Below are 26,215 nucleotides of genomic sequence, written 5' to 3' on the forward strand. Positions count from 1 at the left end.
CCTCCTATGACCCCGCTCCATTACCGTTGCTACCCACTCCCGGTAAGGCTGCTTTCACACATCCGGTTTTTGCAGTGTGGCTCAATCCGGCTCAAAAACCTATGCAACGGATGCAGCGGAAAAACCGAACCCGTTGTCTAAGTTTTTCCATGCGGCCCGTCCGTTTTTTGACGGATGCGGCTTGATACTGAGCATGTGTAGTGCAAAAAAACGCATCCAGCGGCTGGATGCGGTTCTTGCCGCAGGACGCCGCATCCGGCGTCCATAGGCTTGCATTGTAAATCGCGCCACATGAAGTTTTTTCGCTGCACAAAAAAACGTGCCAGGCAACGTTCCATCCGGCCACCGCATGGGCTAAATATGCCACATCCGGCAAAAAACGGACGTAACGCAAGGCCATGCAGCACAATACGGCGTTAATGCAAGTCTATGCGGGGAAAAATGCAACCGGCGGCAAAAAAAACGGTTGCGTTTTTTCTGCAAAGCGCCGTATTGTGCCGCTCAGCAAAAACCGGATGTGTGAAAGCAGCCTAAGACACCACTGGACTGTAAGACGGACCCCCCCCTCCTTTTTTATCCCTCTAAATTTGGGGTGTGTCTTATAAACTGAAAAATATGGTAATTATTGCAAGTGAGAAGCACTGATGTTTATTGGCTTACCGGCACAATAGCCAGAATCACTCCGTTACCCGTGTAGAGGAACATCTGGGTTGTGACACAACTTAGTTTTTGTGACCATTAGAGTTGACAAAAATTATTTGCACTCTCCCTCTACCTCACTCTACCTGACAAGTCAATAGTCTGTTGCCAATCGACCAGAACTCTGTGAACGTCCTCCTACTTACCGGCATCTCTGGTGCCTCTTCTGATTACAAGAGGTGCCTATTTTGCTGCCAGGTAGGAGAAAGTCTACAGATTTTAGCCCACGGACCACAAACAAGCTTTGTGGTGTGTCCGTTGGACCAACCTATGTGGTCATTGGAATATGGTCGTTGGACCAAGGTCTTATGAATCTTTTTGATCACCTCCAGTGACCACCAACACCAAACAAATTAGGTGGACAGTCAAGAATAAAGGAACCAAGAGGACAGCATGGGATGCAAGGCAGTTGTGGATCGCCACCATCTTAGCACTCCTGTGAAGCACCGCCACAGGAGAGTGAAGACATGTCCGGTTTGGATGACGTTGTGCTCTTCACACCACAACGACGTTGGGCCAAGCCGGCTAGTCAAAAGATTAGCCAAGGATGCCGGCACATAGAAGGCGATTCGCAGGGTTCCTGTCCTGCAGCTAGATACTCATCCGCGTCTCTCAACATTGCATATTGGTGGCTATGTGACTTATCCGGCAATAGAGCGGAATCCTGACAGTGAGCATAATACACACTGCCAGGTTTTGGTAATCTGCAGTCATACAACTTAGCTTAAGCTCAGAAAACAGCTTTAATATTTATTTTACGTTAAGAATCTCCAAAGGTGAATCAGACACACGTTTGGCTCCTTATCTTGTAGGAACTTGTAGGTTTACTGATGTACTTACTGATACCTGATATAGTGATGACATCTGTAGGTTTGTTTTCTTAGGCACAGACTAAAGCAAAAAGGATGTTTGAATGGATAAAAGCTTCAGTACAAAAATGTTATATATAAAAAGTTATCTGTTTACTTTGGATCTTTTAACACTTTATAGTGTATGTTTGCTGTATGCACCAGGAAAGCCCCCAGTGGAAACATGTACGGTCATGGCCAAGTGTGCACATCCTTGAAATTGTTCCAGAAAATCAAGTATTTCTCCGAGAAAAGTATTGTAATTACATGTTTTGTTATACACACGTTTATTTCCTTTATGTGTATTGGAACAACACAAAAAAACTGGAAAAAAAGGCAAATTGGACACACACAACCCCAAAAATGGTCTCGCCAAAATTGTTAGTACCTATCACTTAATACTTGGCTGCACGCCCTTTGCCCTTTAAAATAAATAGCTGCAATCAGTCGCCTCCTATACCCGTCCACAAGCTTCTTACTCCTCTCACCTGGAATCTCGGACTCTTCTTTATAATCTGCTCCAGGTCTCTCATATGTGAAGGCGTCTTCTCTTCTTCCAACAGCAATTTTAGGATCTCTCCACAGGTGTCAATGGGATTTAGATCTGGACTCATTGCTGCCACTTCAGTACTCTCCAGCGTTTTGTTTCCAGCCATTTCTGGGGGCTTCTTGAAGTGTTTGGGGCCCTTGTCCAGCTGGAAGACCCATGACCTAGGACGTATACCCAGCTTTCTGACATTGAGCACTACATGTGCAACCCAAAATCCTTTGGTAATCTTCAGATTTCATGATGTCTTGCACACATTGAAAGTTCCCAGTGCCGGAGGCAGCAAAACAACCCTAAACATCTCTGACCTCCACTATTTTTGACTGTAGGTCCTATGTCCTTTTCTTTGTCAACCTCATTCTGTTTTCTGTAAACAGAAGAGTGATGTGCTTTACCAAAAAGCTCTATCTTCATCTCATCTGTTCACAAGTCACTTTCCCAGAAGGATTTTGGTTACTCACCTACATTTTGGCAAACTGTAGTCTAGCTTTTTTATGTCTCTTTTAGCAGTAGGGTCCTCCTAGCTCTCCTCCATAGCGTTTCATTTACATGTAGATGGATGGTTCGCGGAGACACTGATGCCACCTTAGCCTGCAGGACAGCTTGAATTTATTTGGAACTTGATTGGGGCTTATCCATTCTCCAGACTATCCTGCGTTGCAACCTGTCATCAATTTTTCTCTGCCACCCACATCCAGGGAGATTAGCTACAGTACCATGGGTTGTAAACTTCTTGATTACATTGTGCACTGTGGACAAAGGAACATCAAGATCTCTGGAGATGAACTTGATACCTTGAGATTGTTCATACTTTTCAACGACCTTTCTTCTCCGGTTTCTGTTCTCCATGCTTAGTGGGGCACACACAGTGCAAAGATTGAGTCAACTTCTCCCCTTTGTTATCTGGTTTCAAGTGTGATCTTCCTATTGCCCTCACCTGTTATTTGTCACAGGTGAGTTTGAATGAGAATCACATCCTTGAAACAAAGTTTATTACCCACAATTTTGAGAAGGAGCCAACAATTTTGTCTGGGCCATTTTTGTGATATTGTCTCCAATTTGCCTTTTTTCTCAGGTTTTTGTTTGTGGTGATCAAATATGCACAAAGGAAATACACGTGTATATAACAAAACATGCAATTGCAATAATTTTCGGGGAGAAATACTTCATATTCTGGAACAATTTCAAGGGTGCCAAAACTTTTGGCCATAACTGTAAAAGTAGTCTCAGTGATGCTGTACTTGCTACGTACATTATCTATGAAACAATTGATACCTAATGTACCCACAATGAAGCTAATCCCATCTTGTATTGTCTTGTATTGTTTATGATTATTGTACTTGTCCCTATTATGTATACCCCTTTTCACATGTAAAGCACCCTGGAATAAATGGCGCTATAATAAATAAATAATGATAATAATAATAATAATCTTCAAATATTATTTCCTTCATAATTAGAGAGTCACAAAATTCCTGCAAAATTGCAGACAAGGGTTTTCCATTAATTATTTAGCAGGTAACGCATTAAAAAAGGAAAGAAACCCCCCCCCCCCCCCCCACTACGCTCATCAATATCTAAAGCTGCATTTACATACAGTCTATTATCACAAATGGGTTTTATCCCAATTTTTTTTCTTGGAAACATTATTGTCCATGGTACTATTCACATGTAGTGGATAATATACTTTTTTATATCAACTTAAAGGAAATCTTCAGCATGTTTTTACATATAGAAGTAGCGGTATGGCTGTGTAGGCGCTAGCTTCCCAATAAAAATGATATCTTATTTGTCGAAATCCGATGTACCAGTCCTGAGAAATCTAGCCTAGAAGTCATAACCAAATCAGTCTGGAAGTGCTCTGGGGGCGTGGCACTGCAGCCATTCAAGTACACTGACACGCCTCCAGGGCACTTCCAGCCTTATTTGGTTATGACTTCTACACTAAATTTCTCATGATTGGTACATCGGATTTCTACAAGTAAGGTATCATTTTTATTGGGAAACAAGCGGCTTCGCAGCCATACCACTATTGTCATATGTAAAAACATGCGGACAGATTCCTTTAAATAATTTGTATAGCCCTCCTAATGCAAAACTTCATCTTCAGCATTTTTTGATAACTGTCCACATTAAGTGCTTTCTAAATCGGATTTATTGAGATCAGATCAGTGCTGCTTTGGAAACAGTAAAAGCTGACATTTTTACTCTAGAGAAACCCTGGAAAAATAATAATTATTCTAATGTAAAGTGAGATGTCTGCTGAATGTCTGCCCTTGAAATGACTATTACCTGCAGATTGGCATGGAGAGGGTGGCTTAGGGGCAGACATATCATTGGAGCAACCTGTGCAGCCGCATAGGGGTCCAAGACTGTAGGGGGAGCCATTTCTACCTCCAAAGCGGGTGGAATTGTGCATTTTTATGAGTTTTTGGACTCTAAAGGGCCCATATATTGTTCTTGCACAAGAGACCTTTTCTGTCTGTGTCCACCAGTGGGGTGGATTATATGTATATAGTTGGATTGACAATCAAATAGGAGCTTACCTGCAGTACCGGTAGTGGCCACTACACAGTGCGTGGCGCTATTATATTCCGCTCCATACACCGCTTACATCCAAAGCGGATAACAGCTAATTAGTGAGGCTGACGATTGTCAGATCCCCCCCTGATCTCATTATGATGACCCACTCTAGAGATGGGTCATCAATATCATTGTAGAGGAAGCCCCTTTAAATTTAAAGGGAATGCGAATTCAAGCAAAAAACAGTGTTATTACTGCAGATCTGTAACAGAAATGTATAATTAGGAGTATATTGAATTATCTCTGGTGTATAGGAATATCCTGTGCATTTAGGACATTGTTTATCGGTGCAATTCGGCTCCTTTGCAACTTATTTGCTCCGTGACATACAATAAGTGGCACTTCAGATTAGTGACGGATCCATTATGGAATGCTGATCTATATTTTTTTACATAAGCATAATGATGTAATCTGAGTCTGCATCTCCCAGTGATGGTGCAGGACGGGAGTCTTTACAATAGGAACATTAATTCATTGTTTACCAGTCTGTATGGCTCTAGGCTGACACACAGTGGCAGAAAGGAGAACTGCAAGAATATGGAAATATGGTTCTAGGCGCCCTCTGGTGGTGGCTGCAGGTAAGCACTGCACTGCTTTAAAATATACCAGACTAGAAATATGTAGGTGAAAAAAAGCGCAAATCTCTATAAAGACAGAATAAGAAATGTTATTCCATAAAATAAAAATAAAGTTTACATTCCAAAAACAAATTAACTGCAGTATTAGGATTAGGTGAGTTACTGGTTGGACTGGTCAGACAGGGTATAGCATGTGAAATGTATATAATGAGCCACATAGGACCACCAGAGCCATAAGTGATGAGAAGTATGGACTTTATAAGGGGTTTACTAAATATAAATATATGCCGTATGAATTAATGTATGTGCCCCCTTCACACGACCCATACAGGAGCTTTTCTCCCCTCCAATTCTACATCCATAGTTATTAATATGGAGTCGGCCCCTCTGGAGATATAATGGCTCCCGCTCTTCTGGGAAGGATTTCTACAAGATTTTGGAGGCGTCTGGAGGAATTTTTGCCCCTTCATCCAGAAGATGATTTGTGGGGTCAGACCCTGATATTGGGGAAAGGCCGGGAGCACAAACGCCAATCTAGTTCATGCCAAAGGTGTTGGATGGAGCTGAGGTCCGGGCTCTGTGCCATGTTCTACCCCCTCCATGTTTGTATGGAGCTTGTGCACCGGGCACAGTCATGGGGAACAGAAAAGGGCCTTCCCCCAAACTGTACCCACAAAACTGGAAACTACAATTGTCCACAATATCTGAAGTGTTCAGATTTCTCTTCACAGGAACTAAGGGGCCGACGCCGCACCCAATAACAGCCCAGAGCATCATCCTCCTCCATCATCTGTACAAGGGGCACAATACAGCCGAGGGGTAATGTTCTCCATTCACCAAACCCAGAGTCCTCCATCAGATGCAGATAGAGAAATGTTATCCATCCCTGCACAGAACACAGAATGTATAGCTCGACATTGTGCTTGGTAATGTATGGCTCGGCATTGTGCTTGGTGATGTACGGCTCGGCATTGTGCTTGGTGATGTATGGCTCGGCATTGTGCTTGGTGATGTATAGCTCGACATTGTGCTTGGTGATGTACGGCTCAGCATTGTGCTTGGTGATGTACGGCTCAGCATTGTGCTTGGTGATGTACAGCTCGGCATTGTGTTTGGTGATGTACGGCTCGGCATTGTGCTTGGTGATGTACGGCTCGGCATTGTGCTTGGTGATGTACGGCACGGCATTGTGCTTGGTGATGTACGGCTCGGCATTGTGCTTGGTGATGTACGGCTCGGCATTGTGCTTGGTGATGTACAGCTCGGCATTGTGCTTGGTGATGTACGGCTCGGCATTGTGCTTGGTGATGTACGGCTCGGCATTGTGCTTGGTGATGTACAGCTCGGCATTGTGCTTGGTGATGTACGGCTCGGCATTGTGCTTGGTGATGTACGGCTCGGCATTGTGCTTGGTGATGTACGGCTCGGCATTGTGCTTGGTGATGTACGGCTCGGCATTGTGCTTGGTGATGTACGGCTGTAACTACTCGGGCATGAAGCTCCCAGAGGGCGCAGTGTTTGTGCTGATGTTACCAGAGGAGGTCTTGATTCTGCAGTTATGGGGTCAGCAGAGCATTGGTGACTTCTCAATCCTCAGCACTCTGCCCACCCCCCTCCCCTCTGTAACATTACGGGGTCTGCACTTCACAGCTGAGTTGCTTCGGTTCCTTCCACTTCTCAGTAATATCACTCACAGGTGATGGGGAAGATTCAGGAGGGAGAAATGTCATGACTGGACTTGTTATCCCGGTGGCTCCTATTACAGGATGCGCTGGTATCAGTGAGCTCTGCATAACCAGCCGCACTGTCACATGGTAGTAAAGGAAGATGACCAGAAGTTATACACCGGGGTGAGAGGGGTGGAGGTTATACACCGGGTGAGGGGGTGGAGGTTATACACCGGGGCGAGAAAGAGATGTTATACACATGGGGCGAGGGCCGGAAGTTATACACCGAGGGTCGAGGGAAGGGAGGTTAAACACCGAGGGGTCGAGAGGCTGAATGTTATATACCGGGGGGGTCGAGAGGCCTGAGGTTATACCCTGATAGGGGAGCGGTTGTGGTAATGGGACTGAATGAAAAGCCTGAACTAAATTTACTGTTTTGTTTCAGTCTCATGTGACCTTTTAAAGTAAAATCTTTATATTACTTGTTCAATGAAGATTGCATCAGTGAAGTGCTATTAACGGTGGAATTTCGAGAGTTGGCATATACACTCAGAGTAAGATCTTAAAGAGGTTTTCCACTGCTTAAATATTGATGGAATATCCATAGGATAGGTCAACAATGTATGCTCGGCCCAATAGGAGGTGATGTGCAGTACCCGGCCGTGGCCACTATCAGCTGACAGAGAAGCTCCGAAACTGAGCACTTCCGGCTACTGGCACCGAGAAAGAGCTCATCAGCGGCGGGGATGTGTGGTGTCGGACCCCGGCCGATCAGACATTGATCACCTATCCTAACGATACGCCATCAATGTAAAACTAGTGGACAACCTAATTAAGTCATACTTGTGCACTTGGACTTCGCAATTGAACATCATTAACCCTTAGGGAAAATTGTCCCCACCTCTTCAGATGCGGGTGCGTGGAATTACAACTTTAGTCAATTAAAGCTTTATTAATATTTAAATCTTTGTTAATTATTATTAATTTATTAATCATGATTTTATGCTACATTTCAGAAATCTGTGTCCATTAAGTGTATTTACATTGCTTGTCTTATACATATGGAAAAAAGGGGCAGTGAACCCTGTGAGATAGCAACAGGCTATATAGTGAACTAGCTGTACTACCCGGCTTCGCCCGGGTTAATAACTGCTGTTAACAAAATAGAATGTATTAACAAAAATGTATTCTGCACACAAAAACCACAAAACAAATAGATAGAAATGTAATTATAATGTCTGTTTGTCTGTCTGTCTCTTTCCCTGTATGTCTCTGACTGTCTCTGTCTCTTTCTCCATCTGTCTCAATCTCTTTCCCTGTCTGTCTATCTATCTCTGTCACTTTCCCTGTCTGTCTCTTTCCCTGTCTGTCTCTTTCCGTCTCTTTCCCTGTGTCTCTCTCTTTGTCTGTCTCTTTACCTGTCTTTTTCTGTCTCTTACCTTGTCTGTCTCTTTCCCTGTCTGTCTGTTTCTGTCGCGGGCGGAGGAGGGGACGCTGCGCTCACCCACTGCTTGGGTCCGGCTGCTGCTCGGTGGTGGCTCGAGCGGTGAGCCGGATCCCGGGGACTCGAGCGGCGTTCCTCGCCCGTGAGTGAAAGGGGGGTGGTTTGGGTTTAGGGATATTGTCCGTGACGCCACCCACGGTTGTGGTGAGATTGGTGACACCACCGCTGCTCTGGACGGGGATCCCGGGAGCGATGACAGGGAGCAGCTTGGATGTTGGTTCTCCCCTCCGTGGGTAGGGGGGTTGGTTGTCCCGGGGCCCAGTAAGGGAGGTAGGGATGTATGGCAGGTGGGTTACGGGGCCTGGTGAGGTGCAGGGTCGCGGGGGCAGTGCTGTGCCGCACGGCACGGTGGTACTCACTCAGCCAAAGATGAATGCAAAGTCTCCAGTAAAACAAACGGCTAGATGGACGGGTCCCACAGATGGCTGCGGTGTTTCTCCTCCCGGCAGGTTGATGGTGACTGCCTTTCCCTGCACCTGTGTTGTGTTACGGTTCCAATGGCTTCCCCCCGGTAACCCGCTCCCCAGCTTGGATGGATGCTGAGGGAGCCCCTTTTGCCCGCAGGCTCTGGCCCTGGGAACTGTAGCCTTGGCGGTGACTGTGTTTCCCTCTACGGTTTGAGCGGTTGCCTTCAATCGGGTCTTGACTGCTGGGAAACCCCGGAGGTTCCCTTCGCTACCGGATTTGACAAATTCAACGGCGACTCCTAGCCTTGTCGGGGTCCGTAAGCCCTGCCGGATGGTGCTGGCTTCTCTTTGCTCGCCGATCCGGTACCGCCGGGCCACCGCCCGTCCACGGTCCTTACGGTTCGCTCCAATTAGTCTCTCCTGTAGACGTTTACCACCGTCTGCCAACCTTGCTGTACCGTCCGGGCCACACACCCGGACCGCCTTCAGACTGCTCCACTACCACTTTACTTCCTCTCACTTCAAAACTCTAATCTGAACTCCTTCCTTTTCCCGCCTCCAGGACTATGAACTCCTCGGTGGGCGAGACCAACTGCCTGGCCCACCCCCTGGTGTGGACATCAGCCCCTGGAGGAAGGCAACAAGGATTTTGTGTTTGGCTTCGGTGTGCCTAACCGGGGTGTGGGGTGTGTTGGTGTAGTTCTGTGACGACCTGGCTTGTCCAGGGCGCCACGTTTCCCTGTGTCTGTCTCTGTCTCTTTGTCTGTCTGTCTCCTTACCTGTCTGTGTCTGTCTCTTAACCTGTCTCTCTCTTTCCCTGTCTGCCTCTTTCCGTGTCAGTCTGTCTCTTTGTCTGTGTCTGTCTCTTACCCTGTCTATGTCTGTTTCTTACCCTGTCTGTGTCTGACTCTTTCCCTGTCTGTGCCTGCCTCTTTCCCTGGCTGCATTGTGACACGCCAACATTCCATATAAGGGCGTGGCTGCGCATTCTTCTGAAGTTCTGGCTGCACTGTGGCTCCCAGCTCCATTCGCTTTAATGGAGGCAGTTTTTTTGGCGAATAACTTTAAAGCGCGAGGTTAAAATCTACCCTCAAAACATAGCCTATGACGCTCTCGGGGTGCAGAAGTGTGAGTGTGCAAAATTTTTTGGCTGTAGCTGCGATGGTGCAGATGCCAATCCCGGACATACATACATACACACACACACACACACACACACACACATTCAGCTTTATATATTAGATGGCCGATATGTATCGCAGAGGTGGGGGGTCATCTGCGATTTAAACCTGGAATGTTTAATCTGGGACTTATAGTTCCACAAGGGTTGTTAATTTTTTGCTGGGCCAGGTTTCATTGTAGCCAGAAGTGTGGGCGAGTCTGGCTATTCTTAAACCTGGTCTCACAACCCCCAAAAATCCATTTAAATGAACTCCGACGATATCTTGGATGAGGAACCTGATCTGACCTCTCTACTGTAACATCAGGTACCATGGAGACATCACCTATAGAATGTATTTATCACTCCTATGGAATGTTCATGGGCTTAACAGGAGCGTAATGTATACTGCACAGTCTGCATTGGCTTCTATTGCCGTCGTCTTCACGTACGTGACATTTCTGCAGGGTCTTTGTTTTTTTTTTTTGCATTCACTCAAAATCAATAAAACCTAATTAAAGTTTTATACCATAATAACAAGGCGCGCTTACCAAGCTCTTTGAATGGATCCTTACTTTCTACATTATATCCATACATAAGGTCGCAATTGACTCATCCGAAAACATCTAGAACCACTAAACCTTGCCGTCAGTGACAGACATAAAAAAAATCAAAACAGGTGAACACAAAAAAGAAGTTTAAATTAACACAAAAGGACGCATATGGAATAAAAAAGGAAAGAAAACACCAAAAACTAAACAAAAAAAAGGTGCAAATCGGACCCTATATGCATGTACCTCTCACTTAAAGGGTGCGTCCGTACAGTAGGATTTGGTATCAGACAACTTTTTTTTCCTCTTTAGGCTATGTGCATGTGTTAACTATTTCCAGCAGATTTTCATACGCCAAAAGCGAGTGTTAGCAGGAAAAATGCTGCAGAAAATACTTTTCAGGAGGTAGGAGACTAACTCTAGCGCCACGTATTGGAAGTAGCAATCCTAAAAGTCAAAAGTGGCCCTTTAACGAGCCTTTTCATATAACCTAGGATTTGTACCAGATCAGAACCTCGATTTGCAGACACGGTGTTTCGGGATGATTGTCCCTTGTCAGTGCAAAGTATGAGATCTGATCTGGCTAAATGAGAAGCTCTACTGGGGTCTAAACTATGAAAAGGCTAGTTAAAGGGCCACTTTTGACTTTTAGGATTCTTACTTCCAATAGGTGATGCTAACGTTTGTCTCCTTCCTCCCTGAAGAGACCATTTGAATATTTCCCAGAGGAGCATTGTAGCTGTCAAGGCCCCGTTACACGCAACGACGTATCTGATGATATATCGCCGGGGTCACGGATTTCGTGACGCACATCCGGCATCGTTAGCGACGTTGTTGCGTGTGACACCAACGAGCGACTGTTAACGATGGAAAATACTCACAAATCGTCCATTATTGACACGTCGTTCATTTTCAAAAAATCGTTGATTGTTGAGGACGCAGGTTGTTCTTCGCTCCCGAGGCAGCACACATCGCTACGTGTGACACCTCAGGAACGATGAACTACAGCTTACCTGCGGCCGACGGCAATGAGGAAGGAAGGAGGTGGGCGGCATGTTCCGGCCTCTCATCTCCGCCCGTCCGCTTCTATTGGGCGGCCGCTTTGTGTCGCCTCACAAACCGCCCCCTTAGAACGGAGGCAGTTCGCCGGCAACAGCGACGTCACTAGGCAGGTAAGTAGTGTGACAGGGCCCAACGATATTGTGCGCCACGGGCAGCGATTTGCTCGTGACGCTCAACGACGGGGGCAGGTACACTCGCTAGCGATATGCTGCGTGTGACGGAGCCTTAAGTCTCCTCACTGACAGCCAGATTGGCTTGTCAGTCTCCGCAAGGAGAAAAGTTTTCCCCTTAGACCACAGAAAATACGTACATTTTATCTCTATAAATTTGAATTTGTGAAATATGCTGGTAAAAAAGCTGAACAACTGACACTGCAATAGTTCGCAGTGTATATACAATACAATATACAATAAGCAGCGTGTGCAGGAGATTTCAGATATCTCAATCACTTTGCTGGTAAAATGCAGCGTTTTTACCCTTGACAACAGCAAAGCAAAAACGCAGAGTGTGAACAAGCCCTTAAGGTGGATGGGGAGAATTTGCAACAAATCCTTGCTCTTAACGAATAAGAAAATCGGCATACTGATTTACAGCAGTGTCCCAAAGCAAATCCTAAAAGTTCATTTTCCCACGGTGTCGGAGTGCTAATGCTTCTGCTGAAAACTGCAATAAAAATATCCAGAAATGCAACATTGACAGTCTTAGGGCGCATTATTTTTTCCTGCGAAACGAGAATATATGACCTATATGAAGCGGACTGCATTCCATGTTGAATCTCTGATTGGTCTCGCAACATCACTTTGCTTATATCATCAATGGGTCAATTGCATTTCAAGGGAAGTTCATGCTGGTCATAAATCGAGCAGAAAATAATTAATGAAGGATTTTGTAAGGATTCCAAAGCAAACGTTGCAATAATTTGCAAAAAAAATTCTCATGAATAACTGGGGGAATTGTCACCAATTATTTTGCACACTTGCTGCGGATGCCACCGTATGTATCTCTGTGAAAATCTACACCCTTAATTGACAGAATGTAGATTTTGAAATCTGCAACGTAAGTCAATTTTTGTTCAGATTATTTTCTCAGCATGTGGAAATGATTTGGGCAATGGTTGATTGCAAGAACGCAATGGTGAATAGGCAAACTGGAGATTAGCTAGAAGAGATGCGTTACCTTGCTTACAGAGGCCAGGAGACTACTACTGATTAGTGATGGGCGAATAGTAACTATTTGTGTTCAGATAATGGTTGCCAAATCGGGTTGGCCAATGACTTGCATTAGATTTGTTATTTGTGACAACAGGCTGCCACGAGAGGGTGTGCGTTCTCCTTCAATGGAAGTCTTTAAAAAGAGGTTGGACGGACATCTGTCTGGAATGATTTAGTGAATCCTGCTTTGAGCAGGGGGTTGGACTAGATGACCCAGGAGGTCCATTCCAACTCTAACATTCTATGATTCTATGACAAATACAGAGATAGTACTTTGGGATTCGTTACAAATAATCCGAACAGGAACAGTTACTATTCACCCATCTCTAGTACTGATAACAGTTGCAAGGAATTGGTAACTTGCTTAAAAGTGGGTGTGGAGAACAAGAAAGTTGGACTCAACTTGGAAATAATACTGGTTGGAGCATGGAAGTCTGGACAAGCTAAAGTGAAGATGACAGAAACCTGGCCCAAATGAAAGGGTCCAAATCAGCTGACCAACTTGAGGCTACAACCCCCCCCCAAAATACTACTTAATAACCAACCCATTGGATATGTACTAAAGTAAGCCTTAAAAGATGTTAAATATGGCTTGGACTACTATAAAAGTAGATGGCCATGGGAAAGGGGAGCAAGGCTCAGTGTTTGAGCCAGGACAGATGAGCAATAGTTTACCACCTTATGATGGCAACATCCAAATAATCCAAGACAAGTGATACTAAGAATATCTCAGTACAAAATATTCAATCTTAAAAATGGCATTTCAAAAGGAAAATGTTGAACCTGTCTAAAAAACAATATATAAAGCCGAAGAACAAAGAGCAGAACACACCTAACTCAATCCCCGAAAAAAATAGGAAAACTTGCAATCACGCTCTGTGCTTCCTGGAATTCTGTCTGCCGCTTTTCCCTGGAATCGAGCAAAAGAGGAAAAACATTTTCTATCGGTCATGAACAGTTTGGGTTTTTCTGGCTTTCCACCAATGAATAACATTTGCTTCCTCGTGCAGTATATCAATCACAAACTACAGAGCGGTGATGTTTCAGCTTTCGCTCAGGATACTATCTATTCTCATTGCTGTAGTTTTCTTGGAAAATCACCAAAGAGAACAGACATATAGATATAAAAAACAAAATGAGCCGGGGAGGTAAAGGATTTATAGCAGTGGTGTACCGCCAAATGGACGCAAACCATGCAGCCCCAATGGGGACCACATTATTCAACATGGAAAGCAATGTGGAGCCCATTCTATTGTATGGAGGACTCTGTGGGGCCCATTATTCTGTATGGAGAGCTATGCCAGGCCCATTATTCTGTATGGAGGGCTATGTGGGGCCCATTATTCTGTATGGAGGGCTATGCCAGGCCCATTATTCTGTATGGAGGGCTATGTGGGGCCCATTCTATTGTATGGAGGACTATGTGGGGCCCATTATTCTGTATGGAGGGCTATGCCAGGCCCATTATTCTGTATGGAGGGCTATGTGGGGCCCATTATTCTGTATGGAGGGCTATGTGGGGCCATTATTCTGTATGGAGGGCTATGTGGGGCCCATTATTCTGTATGGAGGGCTATGTGGCACCCATTATTCTGTATGGAGGGCTATGTGGGGCCCATTATTCTGTATGGAGGGCTATGTGGGGCCATTATTCTGTATGGAGGGCTATGTGGGGCCATTATTCTGTATGGAGGGCTATGTGGCGCCCATTATTCTGTATGGAGGGCTATGTGGGGCCATTATTCTGTATGGAGGGCTATGTGGGGCCATTATTCTGTATGGAGGGCTATGTGGGGCCATTATTCTGTATGGGGGGCTATGTGGGGCCCATTATTCTGTATGGAGGGCTATGTGGGGCCCATTATTCTGTATGGAGGGCTATGTGGGGCCATTATTCTGTATGGAGGGCTATGTGGGGCCATTATTCTGTATGGAGGGCTATGTGGGGCTATTATTCTGTATGGGGGGCTATGTGGCGCCCATTATTCTGTATGGAGGGCTATGTGGGGCCCATTATTCTGTATGGAGGGCTATGTGGGGCCATTATTCTGTATGGAGGGCTATGTGGGGCCATTATTCTGTATGGGGGGCTATGTGGGGCCCATTATTCTGTATGGAGGGCTATGTGGAGCCCATTCTATTGTATGGAGGACTCTGTGGGACCCATTATTCTGTATGGAGGGCTATGTGGGGCCCATTATTCTGTATGGAGGGCTATGTGGAGCCCATTCTATTGTATGGAGGGCTATGTGGAGCCCATTATTCTGTATGGAGGGCTATGTGGAGCCCATTATTCTGTATGGAGGACTATGTGGGACCCATTCTATTGTATGGAGGACTATGTGAGGCCCATTATCCTGTATAGAGGGCTATGTGGGGCCATTATTCTGTATGGAGGGCTATGTGGGGCCATTATTATGTATGGAGGGCTATGTGGGGCCCATTATTCTGTATGGAGGGCTATGTGGGACCCATTATTCTGTATGGGGGGCTATGTGGGGCCCATTATTCTGTATGGAGGGCTATGTGGAGCCCATTCTATTGTATGGAGGGCTATGTGGGGCCCATTATTCTGTATGGAGGACTATGTGGAGCCCATTATTCTGTATGGAGGGCTATGTGGACCACATTATTCTGTATGGAGGACTATGTGGGACCCATTCTATTGTATGGAGGACTATGTGAGGCCCATTATCCTGTATGGAGGGCTATGTGGGGCCATTATTCTGTATGGAGGGCTATGTGGGGCCATTATTATGTATGGAGGGCTATGTGGGGCCCATTATTCTGTATGGAGGGCTATGTGGGGCCCATTATTCTGTATAGAGGGCTATGTGGGGCCCATTATTCTGTATGGAGGGCTATGTGGAGCCCATTCTATTGTATGGAGGACTATGTGGGGCCCATTATTCTGTATGGAGGACTATGTGGAGCCCATTATTCTGTATGGAGGGCTATGTGGAGCACATTATTCTGTATGGAGGACTATGTGGGACCCATTCTATTGTATGGAGGACTATGTGGGGCCCATTATTCTGTATGGAGGGCTATGCCAGGCCCATTATTCTGTATGGAGGGCTATGTGGGGCCCATTCTATTGTATGGAGGACTCTGTGGGACCCATTATTCTGTATGGAGGGCTATGTGGGGCCCATTATTCTGTATGGAGGGCTATGTGGGGCCCATTCTATTGTATGGAGGGCTATGTGGAGCCCATTCTATTGTATGGAGGACTATGTGGGGCCCATTATTCTGTATGGAGGGCTATGTGGGGCCCATTATTCTGTATGGAGGGCTATGTGGAGCCCATTCTATTGTATGGAGGGCTATGTGGAGCCCATTCTATTGTATGGAGGACTATGTGGGGCCCATTATTCTGTATGGAGGGCTATGTGGAGCCCATTATTCTGTATGGAGGACTATGTGGGACCCATTCTATTGTATGGAGGACTATGTGAGGCCCATTATCCTGTATAGAGGGCTATGTGGGGCCATTATTCTGTATGGAGGGCTATGTGGGGCCATTATTATGTATGGAGGGCTATGTGGGGCCCATTATTCTGTATGGAGGGCTATGTGGCGCCCATTATTCTGTATGGAGGGCTATGTGGGGCCCATTATTCTGTATGGAGGGCTATGTGGGGCCATTATTCTGTATGGAGGGCTATGTGGGGCCATTATTCTGTATGGAGGGCTATGTGGCGCCCATTATTCTGTATGGAGGGCTATGTGGGGCCATTATTCTGTATGGAGGGCTATGTGGGGCCATTATTCTGTATGGAGGGCTATGTGGCGCCCATTATTCTGTATGGAGGGCTATGTGGGGCCCATTATTCTGTATGGAGGGCTATGTGGGGCCATTATTCTGTATGGAGGGCTATGTGGGACCATTATTCTGTATGGGGGGCTATATGGGGCCCATTATTCTGTATGGAGGGCTATGTGGAGCCCATTCTATTGTATGGAGGACTCTGTGGGACCCATTATTCTGTATGGAGGGCTATGTGGGGCCCATTATTCTGTATGGAGGGCTATGTGGAGCCCATTCTTCTGTATGGAGGGCTATGTGGAGCCCATTCTATTGTATGGAGGGCTATGTGGAGCCCATTCTATTGTATGGAGGACTATGTGGGGCCCATTATTCTGTATGGAGGGCTATGTGGGGCCATTATTCTGTATGGAGGACTATTTGGGGCCCATTATACTGTATAGATGATTATTCGGGGTCCATTATTCTGTATGGAGGGCTATGTGGGGCCCTTTATACTGTATTGAGGACTATTTGGGGCCTTTATACAGTGTAGAGGGTTGTGTTGGGGACATTATACTATCTGGAGGGTTATGGGGGCTGTTATACTATATGGAGGCTTGTGTGGAGGTCACAGTTGGAGCATCATACTGTGTTAGGTTTTGCCGGGGGGCTTCCAGTAAAGTCCATCATACTGCGTCTGTGGAGGAATTCATTGTGCGGGTATCATACAGTGTTTGTTGGGCTATTTTGTTGGCAATATACTGTATGTGGGCAATGAAAGGTGAATCTTGCAGCCTCAATAGGAGAAAGAGTACTATATAAGGCCTTCGGAGTTGTGAGATATGCTCTTCTGTGACCCTGACGAATGCTATTTTTTTTGGGGGGGGGAGCAATTAGTACATCTGTCATGAGGCTCCATGATATCTATATATGCGCCTGATCTATACAGTAGGTTCTTTCAAACAATAAAGAGGACACAACAAGAAGTGGATGGAAGCAGCATATAAAATGAAGCAAATCTTACAGTCTTTTACTGCCCAGACATTCGGTTGTGACAACGGTGCCTAAAGCGGGCTTTACACGCTACGACATCGCTAATGCGGAGTCGTTGGGGTCACGGAATTCGTGACGCACATCCGGCCGCATTAGCGATGCCGTTGCGTGTGACACCGATAAGCGATTTTGCATTGTTGCAAAAACGTGCAAAATCGCTAATCGGCGACATGGGGGTCCATTCTCAAATCTCATTACTGCAGCAGTAACGAGTTTGTTCCTCGTTCCTGCGGCAGCACACATCGCTGCGTGTGACGCCGCAGGAACGAGGAAGCTCCCCTTACCTGCCTCCCGGCCGCTATGCGGAAGGAAGGAGGTGGGCGGGATGTTACGTTCCGCTCATCTCCGCCCCTCCGCTGCTATTGGGCGGCGGTTCAGTGACGTTTCAGTGACGTCGCTGTGACGCCGCACGGACCGCCCCCTTAGAAAGGAGGCGGTTCGCCGGTCACAGCGACGTCGCCGGACAGGTAAGTATGTGTGACGGCTGTGGGCGATGTTGTGCGGCACGGGCAGCGATATGCCCGTGTCGCGCAACAGATGGGGGCGGGTACCCACACTAGCAATATCGGGACCGATATCGCAGTGTGTAAAGTAGCCTTAAGACCTCATTCAGGTATCCTTTTTTTTTTTGGGGGGGAGCACGTGCGTAAAAATGGAATGTTTTAATCATCGAGTTGTGTCTTTCCTCCATTTTTGGTCCTTTTGCCCATTTTTACAATCAGTGTGTCGTTTTTCTACTATGCAAACCCCCCTCAAACATTTTCCAAACTCCTACCCATTAAACAAAAAATTGACAGCCCATCAAACGGATGATGACTGAAAGTGAGCGGCTACAGGGAGAATATAAGTCAATTTTCTCCCAGTAGCTGCTTTTCCAGTAAGACTAGAAGATTTTTGTGCTATTTACCTCCAGCTTAACTCTTTATCTGCAGGCAAATAACATTTCCCGATATGACAGGTTCCCTTTAAGCATTAGGCGGATTTCTGATGAAGTATTCTCTTAGTTACACCCAAGGCTACCTCAATTAGTATATCTAAAACCAATTTTTATTGAAATAGATTTAAACAATTTAGAATTCCACCTGTGAAATGTGACACACTCAAGAAAATATCCCAAGAATTGTCAGGGGGCTACTTGTTATGCAGCACGCACCTCTCCATGCAGATACAGGTCCGATGGCCCTGCCTGTGTGCTTAGCTTCACTCCACTCCCCGGTTCGGTACCGGCGGGCCATCGCCCGACCCCGGTCCTACGGTTCCGCAGACATCCACTAACTCCTGCAGATGGCCACCACCGTCTGCCAACCTTGCTGTTTGTGTCTGGGCCCCTACCCATATAGAATATAGAAATGTGGCACTCCTTCTATAGTCGCTGGTGCTTGGATAGGGTCCCACCCCAGATCAAAAAATTGAAAAAAATCCAGCACTCAAAGCATTCAACTGGAATTGTTTTATATTTTATTCATTGTTCTGTGTAATTATTAAAGACGTTTCGGTCATCCGACCTTCATCAGTTTACACAGAAAGGGCTCTGTAGAAATATATGGAAAAGCTGGACCAGAGAAAAAGCTGCCCGTCCGGGTCTGCAGTCAATTCCAGTTGAATGCTTTGAGTGCTGGATTTTTTTCAATTTTTTGGGCCCCTACCCAGACACCGACAGTTTCCGACCTCTCACTTTCACCTACAAACTTAATCTCCTCCACCACTGAACTCCAAACTGAATCTGTCTCTTTTCCCGCCTCCAGGCCTGTGAACTCTTCGGTGGGTGGGGCCAACCGCCTGACTCCACCCCACCTGGTGTGGACATCAGACCCTGGAGGGAGGCAACAAGGGTTTTTGTTTGACTGATGTGACTAGCCAGGGGAGGGGGTTTGTGTGGTGTTATGTCTGTGACTACCTGGCTGTATCTGTATCTGTATCTGCATGGAGAGGTGCGTGCTGCATAACAAGTAGCCCCCTGACAATTCTCTGGCGATTGGGCCCCTTATTAAATATCGTCTCCTGATGAACCCCAGTGGATGTAATGGGGAGAAACGCGTCGAGACCTTGTGATTTTATAGTATTGGGTTGAGGACCATGAAAGCCGGGACACCTTCACCTCAAGGGAGAAATAAACGCTAACGAATTTTTGACCTGAATTTATCTCAGATAAGTTTAAACTATTTTCTATATTCCCTCACTATTTGATGGTTCAGCCCCTCAGACTACCCGATAAGAAGGGAGTATAGGGATATCATAGGAGGGAAAGCCGCCGAGGAATGGGGGCACCTTTTTACCTGTAGGGTGCGTGTAACCTTGGTTATATCTCCATTGGCAGGTAGAGGAAAGAGAGAAGGAGGGTCAATTAGAGATTTTTCTATTTTTGAATCCCATAAGAGTGATATAAAATTGGAACAACCGCTGTGTTCCGTAGGTGAATACCATTGAGGCTGTATCATGGTCCTGGGATATTTTCTTGTGTGTGTCACATTTCACAGGTGGAATTCTAAATTGTTTTAATCTATTTCAATAAAACTTGGTTTTAGATATACTAATTGAGGTAGCCTTGGGTGTAACTAATTGATATACTACCTGTAAACTGTTTTTTCTAAGTGTAAAATTGAAGTATTCTCTTAAAAGAGAAATAAAGGACACTGAAGGTCATGAAGAGATTAAACATGGAAATTCGATTTCCTGTTTTTCAAAGCACCTCTGTGAAGGCCCATCACTATATCACACGGTTATCAGCAGCAGGAGTGAGTTAATGGAAAAATATTCCCTAAATGTCCGTAAAGCCATTTCTCTGCCGTAGTCGTCGTTATAGTAAATGAAGATGATAATAGCTATTGAGAATGTGTAATAAGAAGGACAATCTGTGGGAAAAGTCACCAGATGTCCAAAAATGTGCTGATCATGACAACATGATGTTCAGTACACCTCCCCTACAAGAGTCTAGATTCCGCGCCATATGCTGGTATTTACCGGATAATCACTTTTTCTGACTGTCGTCTGCACTTTGTAATCGTTCAGCCCTTGCACAATTTTAATTAACTCTGCAGCACAGTCTTCCCATCGAGCCAGAGACAAACTTTATACACAACAGCCAATCTGAAAAGGTAGAAATGCAGGGGGGTGGAGAATGCAGCATCCTCAACCAACGAGGAGACAGGAGGCGTGTCTCAGACTACCACTAACTCCCTGTAGGCTGTGTAACTAATAATATGTAGTCACAGACCACAGCTCAATAAACTAAGCTAAAAAGAAGACTCGACGCAAGATATGAGTAAATGTGATAGCAGACCATCACCCCCAGTATATAGTCACATAATATTTTACCTCCTGGCTGTGCAGTCCCTTTAAAAGGAACACTCTTGGTAATTTTTTTTTTAGTTCTGACACTAGTCCCCTATTACATACACATTAGCTAGAATTACTTTATTTCTTTCCTTTTATTCTGAAAATTAATCTTCTTATAGGGGCAAACCTATCACATGAAGTTTAGCTCAAAATTCACCGAGTGTCATGGCGGGAGCAGACGCTGTTCACATTACAGATTCTGACAGTACACACTATGGTTTCTTTGGTGTTTGAGTTACAAAGGCAGGCTCGGGCATTGACCAGCTGTGTGCTCATTAAGGCCGGAGTCACACTTGCGAGAGACTCGCGAAAGTCTTGCATCGCATCAACCGGCACCACCGCACATTTTCCTGGCAGGAGCGAGTCGGCTGCATGTATTTCTATGCAGCTGAGACGCTTCTGTCCGGAGGGCGGCAGGCCGTGCAGAGTGATGCGATGCGAGTCTCTCACAAGTGTGACTCCTGCCTAATGGTCAGGCTAGCAAGAGTTAACCTCTGCTAACCTGCTGGTTACCTAGGGCATCACATGTTGTTGGAAATCTATCACATCTACTCCCCACCTTTTTAAGATGGTGCAGTCTGTTTTCCCACGCCGACTATAGTTTATTGCTGTTTTGTTATCCCAGTCCTGCTGGTGATTATATTGCATGGTGCTTGGAGTTGTGGAATTCTCTTGTCTTGTTGTTTCCTCCCTGCTCTTATTTTCCTCCTTCTATTTCCTTTATTGTCTTATATTTTTGTGTGATCATGCTGTGAGCTAGATTTTTGTTTTCCCCTGTTTTATACCTCTGTTGGTTTTATCACACTCTTGTCCCGGCGCTCCCCTGGGTTATAAGTGGGTATAAGATCAGGTGGTTAGTTGGTATAACATCAGAGGTGGCCAGGAGAAGGGTCAGGAAGGCGGCTCAGACATCCTCACTATCAGAGGTAATTCTGAGATAGAAGGATAGTTAGAGTCCCCTAGTATGAGGGCCAGGCTAGGAGCCCGGTCCCCTGCTCTCACTGATCATCATGACAAAACCATGAAATCATATGACTTTCTCTTCTCTCAGGAGTTGGGGGTGTTAAAGGGAACCTGTAAGATCCAATATGTATCCAGAACCACGAGCAGTTCTGGGTACATATTGCTAATCCCTGCCTAACCGTCCCTGTATACACTAGCATAGATAAAGAGATCTATAGAAAAAGTATTTCTAAAGATCTTTTATCATATGCTAATGAGGGCGGGGACTAGTCCCAATGGTGTTGCTTCCCTTGCTAGTTGGCCCCATTAACATGATAGTTCGCCTGACCGGTTCCCTTTAATATATTAATCAATAGAATTTCCAAGGATGAATCTATATGGGCTGCAAAAAACATAATTGTTGAAAAGTGGGGGCCATAGGAGCAACTGCACCAGGTGCCATTATGATTAAAGGCACAGAATATATGCCCCTCTGCAGTGTTACATAATTTACTCTGGGGCTGGGGATCCCACTGAGCCTCAAGAGAACCTTCTTCTACGGAGTCTGCATAGACTGCTACCGAAATGTCAAAGGCTGAGCTTCGTATAATGAAGCAGTAACTCATGAGCAGAGCGCAGCAGAGCAGTCAACGTCAAGGTCACCTTGATTGCTATACAATCCATTACATGGTTAGAGTGAAGGACTACCATTATAATGCATTAAATATGTGTCCTTGGGGGGACGAGTGGTTTTTCAATAGAGGAATGGTGGATGGGACTCTTACAGTCCTCTTTCCCCAGGCGCTGGCAAACCATGCTATACCAATGCACCCACTTTTTCCACAAAGGGGACAGAAACTCATATCACAGTTACTGATGATGACTACACAGCTCTTGTCAAACAGTTATAATGAAGATCACATCTTAGCCACTGATTGCATACTTACAATCTCTTAGTAGAACATACTAAGAAATATAATCACATCATCACCACTGCAGGAAGAGATGGTACTAGCTCCGGCAGCCCATATAAAGCTGTACTGGTGCATAAAGAAATAAAATGTAGGGAGAAATCTAGGAACGATGATGGAGTCTGGAGGCAAAACTGCATGGAAGTGCATCATATGAGAAAAAAATCAATGTAAAAATAATATATAATTAGGCGAGGAGGTGAACATCTGAGAAACCTATAATTAGCCTTTGCTTTAGGGCAACCACCATAATAAAAAATACAAGTAATGTTCCCTTTGATTCAAATTGCGTAAAACATATTTGCATATGCAAAGCATTCACATTTTGTCTCTTTCTCAGCTTTGCAAGCCATCAATAAGGTTCAGAGGTATACACAGGATTTTATCACAGAAACTCCTATCACAGTTACTGATGATGACTACACAGCTCTTGTCGAAAAGTTATTATGAAGATCATATCTTAGCATTGCATACTTATAATAATAATAATTTTATTCACTTATATAGCGCTATTAATTCCACAGCGCTTTACATACATTGGCAACACTGTCCCCATTGGGGCTCACAATCTAGGTTACCTATCAGTATGTTTTTGGAGTGTGGGAGGAAACCGGAGACCCCAGAGGAAACCCACGCAAACACGGGGAGAACATACAAACTCCTTGCAGATGGTGTCCTTAGTGGGACTAGAACCCAGGACCCCAGCGCTGCAAGACTGCAGTGCTAACCACTGAGCCACCACAAGACTGCAGTGCTAACCACTGAGCCACCATGTTACTTATAATCTATTATCTTATTTAGGAGGACAAGAAAGATAAATCCCATCATCACTACTGCAGGACGAGATAGTACTAGCTCCATCCGCCCATATGAAGCTGAACTGATACATTATGGGGTTGATACAGAAATAAAATGCAGGGAGAAATCTAAGAACGAAGATTTTATCACATATCTTGCAAAAGGAAGATTTTTGTGTACTCACCGTAAAATCTTTTGTCTGAGCCTTCATTGGGGGACGGTCCTGTGTCCCCCAATAAGGCGAGAGAGAAAGAATTCATGCGGAGACAGAAAACATTTCCCCTATGTAAAAAGCACATATGTGACTCTACCTAAACAATACCGCCACATTGTGCAAGCAAAAGCCTTTTTTTGGTACGGTGCGATACACGCTCCATTGTTCTAGAAACATTTCCTGTAACTGCTTCATTAATAGAAACCACAGCAGAACCATTGACCACACAACCGCATGGATTTGCAAAAGTATTAGCGCCGTAATTTCGCTTCCTATCCTGTGTCTAACTTTTACATTAGAGGAGGACAGTTGAGTCTTATGCAAAATACATTAAAATAGTAATAATGAATTTAGCATCGTTTATATTTAACCCTATATCTGCCATACAAATACATTAGGCAATTGAGTTAACCGGCTCCATAAAATGTTTTATAGGCTCTTTCTAGTATCCTAGAAAATTTGCTACATTCCTCTAAGGATAGAATTCTGCACATACCGGGCAATGACAGCACCCGCTGGTGGTCCACCACCGCAACCTCCTGTGTTATGGGGGGGTCTTCAGGAGAATTTAGGGTGGACAGATGTCGGCGTCAGGTTTTCCTTTCCTTCTGAGGCTGGTTTCAGGACTTGCTGTCTCATCCTGCTTTCTCTCTCCGGACCTGCCTCCCATTACCACCGCCCCAGTCAGTGTTTCCAGAGTCAGCTCTTCTCATAGACTAATGTGACAGATGTAGCAGAGGGGATTTCGCAGGATGTAGCAGCGGCTAGGTATATGGTCAGAAAAGGTTTGTCCTTATATATGTCCTTGATACAAAGTGAAAGTAATTGTACTTAAAATTACAATCAAAGGCACAGAGAATATTTTGGAAATGGTGCAAAAATGAAGAATTAAAGGGGTTTTCCATAAATTTGATATTGATGGTGCCCAATCCTTGGGACAGGTCATCGATACCAAATCAGTGGGGGTCCAACCCCAGTAACCCACCAATCAGCTGTTTTTAGCTTCCACTGCAGCCGCATGTACAGAGTTGGTACAGCACAGCTCCATACACCGTGTAGTGGCCACTCCCGGTACTGCAGCTCAGCTCCCATTGAAGGTCACAAATCAAAAAAGGTCCGTGGAGCCTCTGTTAGGAGTCTGGACACAGAAAATAGCCAGATATTCCTCCGGGAACGACCTAGCCAAGGAGTGGCTCTGTGTCGAGACTCCTAACAGAGGCTCCACGGACCTTTTTTGATTTGCATACTTCCCAGGGGGAAATGCACTTAGGATTTCACTGTGTTGAGCGCCTTCGCTGGCTGCCAGCAGTGTTTTCTCTGGCTGGTCTCCCAAGATCAGTGATTGTTTTGTCTCCCATTGAAGGTCAACAGGGCCACTTAGAAATACAACTGCCACAAAGAAAAAAACAAAACAAACAAACCCTAAATCTGTTGAATTTTTGGCAAGAGATTGCACGCAACTTTGCCTTAACTGGCTTTAACCCTTTAGGCGCCGGGGAATTTTTCATTTTTTTTGCGCTCTTATTTTTTTCCCCCTCACCTGTTGACACCTCCAAAGGAAGTTTATTCATATCCACATGGGGGTTAACACAAGCTGTGACGTGTTTTTTTGTGGTATGACATTTGTACAGGGATTGGTTGATGGATGGCAAAATATAATTTACTAATCATTCGCAAAACACTGGCTGCTACATATACAGTTATTGATGGCTTTAAAAAGGATGTTGTCAATGTCTTAGCTCCAGGAGTGCAACATTTCTTCTTGATGATTGACAGATCAGGCTGGTGACGTGGCTGAGCTGCTGGCCCGATCTGCCCGGCTGCTTGCAGAGGTAACGTTACCTCTGCAACATCGGAAAAAGAGCAAGAGGACAGTGCAGGCAGCTTCAGAGCGGCGCTCACAAGCATCCATTCTTTGCCAGTAACCGCCGAGATGGCCAGGATCCTAAACAGCGAACAGTACACTATAGAATTAGAGATCCCTTTGCTCTTGAGAGTGGGGAGAATTTTGAAATTTAAATTTGAAATTTTAAAACATTTTTGAATGAGATGAGAAATCTCCTTTAACCTGTTAAAGACCGGGAACGTCAGCTGGAATTTTTTTATGTTTTTTTTTTACATTTCAGCGACTGTAAGGTCTTGTTCACACTGCGTTTTTATCCGCTTTTTTTTGCGTTCTTGCTGCAGAAATTTCTTGAGAAAATGGTTGGAACCTTTCTGCAGACATTCCCCAGCAAAACCTATGGAAGAAAAAAAAATAGCTGTGCACACACTGCGTTTTTTTTCTCAACAACATTCTTTCTGCAGAATTTCTTGAGAAAAATAATGTGCATG

At 45.1% G+C, this 26,215-nt stretch overlaps 1 protein-coding gene across 1 annotated transcript in view; it reads right to left on the minus strand.

Annotated features, from left to right (window-relative positions):
- Nucleotides 1–24,541, minus strand: part of RIPOR1 (RHO family interacting cell polarization regulator 1) — a 173,994-nt gene extending 149,453 nt beyond the window's left edge. The window contains exon 1 of the mRNA XM_075325961.1: nucleotides 24,378–24,541. The gene's annotated coding sequence lies outside the window, so the exon portion shown is untranslated. The remainder of the gene's footprint in view (nucleotides 1–24,377) is intronic.
- Nucleotides 24,542–26,215: the final 1,674 nt, after the last annotated feature.

The sequence above is a fragment of the Anomaloglossus baeobatrachus genome, chromosome 10, assembly GCF_048569485.1.
Source record: "Anomaloglossus baeobatrachus isolate aAnoBae1 chromosome 10, aAnoBae1.hap1, whole genome shotgun sequence".
Taxonomy (NCBI): domain Eukaryota; kingdom Metazoa; phylum Chordata; class Amphibia; order Anura; family Aromobatidae; genus Anomaloglossus; species Anomaloglossus baeobatrachus.